Here is a 10165-nt window from a genome sequence, read left to right as displayed (position 1 = left end):
CTGAGACCGACTCATCTCGAACCCAGGTTAAGAACCACTGAGCTATAAGCTTAGGGTGGATTTATAACTTCTGTCTGTTTATTATTATTATTTTATTCTTACAATTTACACTTAGGTCTCTTATTTGTAAATGTGTAATGCAGCAACTTCAACAGCATCAAAATACTCTGCTTTCCATAACAAACTAAACTAGCAAGACAAAGTACCTATTTTCTACCAAACTATGCATTTTTGAGCAATAGCCCCAGAAGCATACCCTTATTTTAATTTAAAAATGATTTTGCCTGTAATCCTTTGTTTGTCCTCTGAGTTGAAGATGGATTTAGTGAAATGCATTGCTAAGGCAATCCCTCAAAACATACTGCTTCTTTGTGTAACATCATGGAAAAATATATACGGTATGTACATATATCAAGTGTGGACTTCCAACAGTTCAGCTTATCCTTAGGAACTACTTCTAGAAGCTAGAAGGTCTTATGTTCACCTGTATAAACAACATATATGTTCAGCCATCATACTGCTCAACAAAGAGACAGAAGAGTGTCAATAACCACAGCGAAATGAGTTCTGTACTGACATAGTGCATCCGCTACACCGACTACTCTAATGAAATAGAGTGGTGTTATTAGAGTCTAAATTGTGAAGATGGCCAATATTGAAGCATTCCCCAAACGTTTGACCTACGTCATTTTAAAGGCAAATCTACCACGTATTAGGAAAATGTACGTAAACTTCCACATTTCAAGAATGTAGCAAAATAATCACTTAGGTTTTTATTTAGATTGAATTGGTAATCGCAACTGACTAAGCGCAAGTTTGATCTAATTTAATGTTATGTATGGAAGAAAAATAAAGTCATGTGTCTTTTTGTTCGGTGTATGTTAACATCTGGTTTCATTTGTGTACTGTAAGAGCTTAATATAGCTTCCCTGGAAAATGATTGCTGAATATGTACCAGGTCCCATTTAGGTGCCTCTGCTGATTAAGCTAACTTCTGTAAACACAATTAAAGTTGTCCAATTTATGAACGATCCTATTTAGCCACGGCAGACAAAGAAAAGTAAGTCATCTGAAAACAATGAAACTCTTTGTCACAAAAATAGATTCTGTTCCAGATGTCTCAGCTGCACAATCGTTTCAACTGCAGTTTCTTTCAAGCCACAACAAACTGGGCAAGTGAACATACAACAGCTGCCAATTAGACTGATACTGTCAGTCTGCAGTGAACTGAACAGGAGACTGAAATATCAATTTCAGGAGTCATCCATAGCTCTGTTATTATACTGAGGAGCTTTAGTATTTAGTGTTTTTTTTTTTTTTACTGTTGAAGGGTTTTTGCTGCAGGTGTGCACTGTGTGTTCATGGATGGCAGTAAAAAGGTGAGTGCAGCAGTAGAACAGAAGCTGAGAGTCTGGAGGTGAGGGATAATATCAAAGAGCTGAGAAGGAGTGAAGTCCTGGAGCTGTTGTCAGGTGCAAATCCCTGTGGAGGGCGAAGTCTCAGACTGACAGCTTTCAATTGCAACAGTACATGAACAGCTGTGGATGTGCGCGAGCTTGTGTGAGAATGTGTGCATATTACCTGTCAGAACTAAGGGCTTCACTGACTGTGTTTCATTATTGAAGTGCCAGAATGTGCACAACAAACACACACACACAATCTCTCTGGTTTCCTTTTTCTTCTTTTTTATGTTTCCTGGGACAAACATCTCACTTATATTTGCAGAACTCAGGTGATATAAACTGTTTAAACATTTAGCACTCATTATTCTTAATTCATTTTTCATCCAGAATTCAGTGTTAAGTTTGTAAATGTGGAGACACAGATTTTGTTTTGCAGCATTTGCTGTAGGACTGCAAATCATCACATTTATGTTCTACTATGAGAACAGAAAAGAATTAGTTTGAAAATGTAGGTACACAAATTCCAGTCACATGTGTGATGCTTTTAGGTTGTTCCTGCCTGCTGTCTTCCCCACAGCACCAGCTAGTTTTCTGTAAAGGTTTTGGCATGTCTGAACGACACACCAGGTGTTTTTCTCCGGTGGTGGTGTGACCTACTGGCAGCTGAAATAATTCACACCCTGGGCAAAGTCTGTGGAGGTTACTGGTAGAGCCAATTGTTGAGTTAGTTAAATCTTTGGTAATCAAATACCTAGCTGTTTGTTTTTTTTTTTTTGTTGTTGTTGTTTTTTTAAGTAAAACTATTGCTTTAACAGTAAGTTCCCATGCTTTAGCTTGCTGTTTCTGCAGCCCTCTCCCTATTGATGCTCATAGTAAAGATGTCTAAGAAGGCTGCAAGAAAAAATAATCTATTCACAATAGATATTTTTTTTTCTGAAAAATGCAGAAAAAAAAATCCAATCTTTAATTTATGTACATACAGAGACAAAAATTACTATATATGTTTGGCCAAAACCTAATTATGCTTCTTTTCAAAGTCAGACCTGCCAAGTTTTTTAATGATTAAGAATTTATGCATTTCTAAAGCTGTAGCACATTTCTAATATGTATATAAAATATGTGTGTGTGCTTTCATGTGTGTGTGTGTGTGTGTGCTGCAGATTCTTTGACAGAAGGAATGTATTTAAATCCAATGTAAAATGAAGAAATTCCAAGACTATTTAAGTTTACGCATCAAAGCAGTGATCTGATTGAAGGCTTTGATGCACCCAAACATGTGCATGCAAGTACATGCTGTTAGTTACTGTGTTTACAGATAAAATGTGAATTCTCACTCCTGATGATACTTTTAATAAATAATGATTAAAAAAAAGATTTTTCAGAGCTGCTCTATAACATATTGATTATTACAGTTATGAAATCCAATAACATAACATTCAGCATCCTATTGTAATTTTTAAGTCGCCGATTGACAGAATATTGTACTTTTCTGCCAGTAACAGGTCGATCCTGGCTGGTTAATTAGTCAGGGCATCTGCTCAGGAAGCAAGCCTGCACCTGTTATGTATTTCCAAGGCACATTGAGCCATTTTATAGCACACTCAATGAACTATGTTGTTACAAAAATGCTGTGTATATCAAACATAACTTAAAAGAAATGTGACTTTGCAATTTGACACCTTGACATTAGGAAATTTTTAAGAATCCCTTGCTGTTCCCAGTGTCATCACAATAACGCTCCTCCATGGTGCCGTTTGCAGCCATTATTAGGACTGGGAAGTAGTTCAGACTGTGAGTCTGCTGAGCTTATTATCTGATATACATAATGTATATCAATGTGTATAGCTATAATCCATACAGCGTCACTCTGACACTTTCCTTGACATTTCATTAGAAGGATTTTAAACTACATGCTTCACAGTTTTTAAACTGTATCTTTTTAAAACCTCATTTGAAGCCAGTCATATGTAGACCTGAGTTAACAGTGGATAGAATGGTAAGAGGTTCAATGCTCTTTGTAAAAGAACTGTAAAAATGTAGGTAACACTTTATTTGAAGGGGTGTGCATAAGACCTACATGACGCTGTCATAAACGTGACATAACACCTGTCATGAATATAAAGAAGTCTTCTATGAATGTTTAAGACAGTTGTCATGAAGTGTCATTCGGTAAATAATGACACTTTTAATGCAAAGTTGCTCTAAAAGTTGCATTAAAAATGCCAACTTTGCATTAAATTATCATAATTTACAAAATCATGCACACCCCTTCAAATAAAGTGTTACCAAAATGTATACTTTCAGTGTGAACTTGATCAGTTTACTCAATGTGGTCCACATATTCTGTGACTAATGAACTTTTATGGTAAAGGACCGACGGTTTAGATGGAGAGTGTTTTGAAGCTCTTCTTCTTGGTTCGTAGCTGTACATGACATCCTCTTGCTTCTTTGTAAAACTCCTATAACCTGAAAAGGGGAAGGACGCAAGACTTTGCTCACAGTTAGTGTTCTACTTGGATCTAAAATATGGCTTCAGCAAAGGTTGATACTGAACAATGGAAGTTTGTGCTCCAAACTAAAATAATAATAATTTAAAAAAATCACTCGTCTTGCAGACTTTGCAGCAGGTGTACACCACCACTGTCCTATTAAGCTGGAGTCATAACTGGAGGGACTAGATTTTGATATCTAATTCTATTATTACAGCAGCCACAGTGTGGCAGTAGGAAAGCGTTGTTATTTTTTTTTTTTTTTTTGCTGCAGCCCAGTGAGTGACTCATCGAAGGAGAGGAGCTGCAGCCTCTCAGACAGACAGACAGGGGAGATAAAAACAGCCAAACCCGCTGCGTTGAACCCGGTCTCTAAGCCATTGCTCTTCTGTTAAGCTTTCTGAGCGAAAAGCACACTGTGGCTGCAGAGGCATCCAGGCTTTCCTGTTAAATACAAACAGGGCAGACCATGGGACAAAAGTGCCTCTAACACAGCAAACACTGAGGTCTGACACGCAGCAATGCTCCAAACGACAGAGTAGTCTGCGTCTTTGTTTAGACATGTTTTTTTGCTTGCCCTTTCAACGGACCTGGCGTAAGTAAAAATCAATGATCTAACTCTGACTGACTGAGAAGTGCCTACTTCAAGTCAGCCATCCACCGCTAAATCTGAGAAAGTGAAAAATAGAAGAGATGCCTCTTGATGATACTGAACAAGTTCACTTGCTGTGAGGTGGCTTGTGAGGCATCGTTATGTAAGGCTGCACAGGCAGTCAAGTATGGAGGAGAGTTTATTTTGCTGCTGAGATAGTTTTCCCTCTGTCCCGTACTTCGCAGCAGAGATAATTGAGCAGGTTCATGTTAAAAAGATTTAGAAATGTCAGATTCTAGAGAAAGTTATAATATTCTGCTGTATTCAGTGGGGAGCTGCAGAATGCCATTATGAATTAGATGTTTGACGAATTTCAGTCAGGTTTTCTTCAAAGGCAGCGTAGAGACAATGCTCCTCAGGGTTACCAATGATACATAAAAATATCAGTTTAGATCATAGTCAAATTTCTATTTTAGTTCTGCTTGATCTGTGAGCTGTTCTTCAGTATTTCATCTATTACTTATGAATAGAAGGTTTGATGTGACCTCAGGGGGAACGTCTATCTAGCATCCCTGATCTGAGGTAGAAGGGGTTAATTTTTGGAACTGGCCTCTTCTATTGGTTTATTGGTTTCTTTTGGGCTATCGCTTAAGATTTTTTACAAAGTTCACTACTCAATATTTAGCAAAGTTTAGACACTGGATGACCCTTAATTGTTTGTTTTTTTGTAGCAGTACCTCAGATTACTGTTTGCCTCAAAAAACAGTCTAGTTCAAATCCATTAGAATATTAAGAATTAACTTCATACGACGTCACAAAAGTAGACTTAATGTTAACAACCAAAATTTGACAAAAAAATTACATATTTTATTCGTTCTATTTTCCTCCAACAAATAAAACAAACAAAAAAAAAAACTTCTGTCGTATTGACTGCAAGAAGCTATATTTCATGCCTTTGCTTTGTTATGCCTAGATTACTATAGCATCAGAGATGTGCCGAATCCCAGTTGTAGAACTACTGACCAGGATGAGCCATATTACGCTCAGTTCTCATGTACCTTCACTGGCTTTTAGTCAAAATCAAGATTCAGTAAAAAAAAAAAAAAAAAAAAAAAAAAAAAAAAAAAAAACCCCCCAAGTTTTTAAAAACACAAAATTTGGCTCCTTCTTACATTAACGACCTTGTAACTCCATGCAGTTCATCTAAACGCCTACAGGGTGACGAATTTCAGTGTGTGACATGTGGGGACTGTGGATTCTCTGGGCTGGGTCCAATGCTCTGAAACAATTGTATGAGAAAATCAAGTATGTTTCTGTTCTAAAATGCCTCGTCTGACATTGCTTTGCTTGGTGCTTGCATTCTGTGATTGTCTCAGTATTTGTGGCATTTTAATTTGGTTTTAGTTGCACTGTAGCTAAACTACTTTGCTGAAGTATGTAGACCCCTTCAACCCATTGACTTGTTTGTTACATTACAATCACATACCTAAATACAGGATCAAAAATTGGTAGACCCAAATTTTTCTGAAATTGCAGCATGTAATTATTTTGGGGTATGTCTTTACAGCTTTGCACATCCAAGGACTCAATTCTTTCCATGAAATTGGATGATGAAGAGCAGCTGTAAACATAATTTTTCAAGTTCTGGTACATATTTGGAGTTGCATTTAAGTTTTGATTTTGGCCATGCAGGTATTTCGTATCCTCTGAAGTGTCTGGCAGGATTGCTCTATCTTTAGTTTTATCTGTTTTCCTCTTAACTTTGTCCAGCATCTCTGGTGATGTTGCCAACATCATGTTTCACTGTGGATTTTTTTCAGTTTTACTTTTCTTCCACTCAAAGAATCTTGATGAATAGTCTTTAACAGTTTCATAGTTTTACCAATCTCAATTTAAAGGCTATATGTTGAATAATACTCTGACTCTCGTGTTATAACCTAATGCAGTTTAAACTTTTTCACAACATTATTTCTAAACTGGCTGCTTTGTTCATTTTTTTCCTAATGCTTTCTCACAAAACTCTTCATAGAACAGTTACATTCATACTGTGGTTAAAGCTCATGCAGGTGGATTATTTACTAAATTGGGTGACATATTTATTGTAGAGTCTCAGAGTAAGTTAAGTCACACACCACACTTTTCAGGTTTGTATTAATGAAAAGAAACTTGAAATTCTTGGATCATGTTTCCTACCTAAACAATGAAGTTTGTGTATGTGATGTGGCAAAATGTGAAAAAGTTCAAGGCAACATAAAGCACACTTTACTTCAGATGTAATATTTCATCTACTTAATGACTGAATCAGGAGTCGATATCAAACATTTTCACCATCCAGTCTAACAACATAATGCAATGATTTAGCTTTGACAAATATTAACAAATACACCAATACCTTGGCTTGATTAGAAATGAACTCCATTCAGCACAAATCAAAGTGTTGGTCCTACTGCCCCCGTACACTGTGTGCCAAACGCATGTGGATTTGCAGGTTAGTGTGTTGTGTTTCTGTGTGGCTGTTCCCCTGGGGGCTGAGGGATATCCTGGTGAAACGAGTGTATGCTGTCCAAACCCTGCAGGAGTGTGCTAATCCTTATTCCTGATGCTAATCTGAGTATTGAACTTCTATACGTGGGGGGGGGGGGAGAATATGCTGAAACCTCATGACACCGAGGTCAAAGCTGCGCGTGTGTGCTTTATGTGAGTGATGCTGCTCCTGCCCTTTCCAAATGTCACAGAAGGGCCAGCTCCTGAGAAGTAGGGCCCATAATGTGTTCCCTCACACGTGTATGTTTATATATGTGCATGGACTACAATCCGCTACCATTAAAGGAATAGCTTAGATCTTTTGAACTGATTTTGTTTGAAGCTATCATTCGAAATGATCTCTTATCTGTATTAGAAAGACTTTAAATGGCTGTGAAATTGTAGAAAAGTTATCATTACTGTTGGGGAAGGCTAATGACAAGTCTGAGGGTGACCTCTGCCATTTTTAGCCAATTAAAATAAGTTTAATAGTCAATATTCACAGTTGTGATAATACCCTACATTATCAGATAGTAAATATCTACGTTATTACAAGAGACAATTTGTCACTGTCTTCTCATTTGACCAATGTCTGTGTTACTCAGACCTTGCTGCTGCAGAGCGGACAATGGCTTATTTTTTTTTGTGCAGTAAATACATTTTAAAAATATAAGGATATGGAAAATGTTAATGTAACATTTCAAATTAAATAACCATGTTATTTATTAATACAAAATCAACAGTACTGATGTAAACAATGACCATGCAAGTGTGGATGAGTCACCAAAAAAAATAATTATGTTCAAGTTAGCATAAGATTTAGCTCTTACTTTTTCTTTACTTGTTATAATGTAGACAACGATATTTTGGAGTGGGAATGATAATTCCGAAATCTATTTAAAAACCTTGTTTTCTTAACAAGTTATAATCTATCCATAACTGAGAAGACCCTGTATCATCAGCCCTGCTTCTGTTTCCTCCCTGACTTTGCTCTTTCTGTTGTAACAATACATTTTAAATATATTAAAAATGAATAATTAGCACAACATATGCGCAAAAATGAAAGATGATTAGGCTTTTTCCTGGCATTTGTCATGAGTTGCGGGTTGAAGTGGTGAGGAGAGAACGCTGAGACCCAGGTTATGGTGATGATGATGAATTTAATGGTGAAAATAAAGCTCCACAGTCCATACAGGCAGCACGGCAGAGACTAGCACACAGCTAAGTACCGGTAGCAACTGATTCATCAGACTCGACGGGAGCAAGCACAAACCAGGACTTTACAGTTCAACTGGCGAGTGACAAACTACAACACGACGGCAGTAGACAAACTTAGACAAGGACCCGACGAAGAACACAGACACAGGTGGGTTTAAATACACAGGGAGGGTAATCAGGTAAGTAGACACACCTGGGGAGCAATCAACGGGGAGGACAGGACAGAGACTCACAGGAACACAGGACTGAACACAGAGAAACTCAAAAATAAACACACAGAAACACGGAACCTAACAGCATTAAAGTACCAGCAAGAGATGCAACATAGTTAAAAACCACATCATTGTTTCTTGCTACCAAGCAGTAGGTAACTTTTATAAAAATATGTTTCTACAGGAGTCTGAATGTCTGACTAGGTGAGTCAGTTATGTTAGCTATATACCCAAAGTTTGAATGCATGAATGCTGTGTGACAGCAACAACTGTGAAAGTGCAGCCGTATGTGTGTAATATCTGCTATTACAATACTCTATCCCCAAAACTGAAGTGTTTTTAGTTTGAGTTTGGTGGTTCTTTCAAGTAAAAATCAAAACAAATTTACAATAGTGGATATTTATAAAGAAAAACTAAGTTATCTTTATTTGTATCTTTCTATGAGGTTTCAAACAAATTTTATTTCATTGGGCAGAGGGCATAAATAGCTTTTTTGGATTCTAAAAGACCCTGACCTCTGCTTTAAGCGCTTGAAAAGTGAAGATTTTTTTTCCCCTCTCAGATCTTCTTAAATGTGTGTGGACAACAAAGTGCTCTATCTGTTTGTGCACATCTCTCTTGTGCTTCCCATTCTCCATCTTTGAAAACTCGCCGTCGCACATCCACTCACTTCAAAAAGTCTTCATAACAACATCAGTCCGCCATAAAATTTCAAAACAGATTTTCATACATCCTTCCCAAGAGGTTTTGTAGCCAAGTTTTCCTTCATGTTCATAAAAGTTTAGAAGTACATCAAAAGAAAACTCTGTGTGAGTGGTCGAACGGTGGCCCAGTTTTCCGTAACACTGCTGCAATTATCCAACCCCACGTTTTTATGAGGCTTTGTGAAACATATGTGAGGCCATTATGGAATAATTAATTTATACATGTATAAAACTGTGAAATTCATCTGTGTTTTATAAGTCTGGCAAAAAAAAAAAAAAAAAAAATTCATGTATTCCCACTGATGCCTTGACTCAATTATAGTCCCTTCCCATGTGACTAATGTGGGAGCAAACAAAACTGAGTGCTGGATCCAGGCAGTCATTGTCCACCCACAGTCTGTCACCACTCGGTCCGAATCTATTCCGTACGGCTTATAAAAATAATAATAAAAGAAAACAATTACCACAGCAACAGCGCTTCCTTGAAAATTGTTGACCATCCTTAGAAGCGGCAAACATACGGTGGATGCATCAAGTGTTGCTTTATGATGCTAATGTTTGTTTTTAGAGTTTGCAGCAGCGTATCAATTTTCCCGGCTGGGAGACTGTAAAATATAATAAATAAATAAATAAAATAAAATATAAAAAATAAAAGAATGCAAGAATGACCAACTGTAAAGCAAATTCTGAAGTGTTTGCTTCTCTGGTTCCTCACAGTTTTCTGTTTTTCTTTCTTCACTCAGCGTTTTATTGAAAAGGAAACACTGTTTGCGTTACAAACACTCATTAAGGCGTCCAGAATTACCCACAGAAAACAGAATTGATTTTCCCTTCAGCCAATCCACGTAAATAACAGCTTGCGCTGAATTTCAGCGAGGATTTAAGTTGTGCAGCAGCTCAAACTCCCATCTCAAACTGAGAAGCACCTGAGGTGTGGTTATAAGGTATTACTTGCGACAGAACATCACATTAAGTTTCCAGTGCTATATGCTCATGGAAAAAACATGCATACTTATAGTTATTA

The sequence above is a fragment of the Poecilia latipinna genome, unplaced genomic scaffold (assembly GCF_001443285.1).
Source record: "Poecilia latipinna isolate Pla-1442-1.1 unplaced genomic scaffold, P_latipinna-1.0 Scaffold535, whole genome shotgun sequence".
In the NCBI taxonomy this organism is placed as follows: Eukaryota; Metazoa; Chordata; class Actinopteri; order Cyprinodontiformes; family Poeciliidae; genus Poecilia; species Poecilia latipinna.
This window is presented reverse-complemented; position numbering follows the sequence as displayed.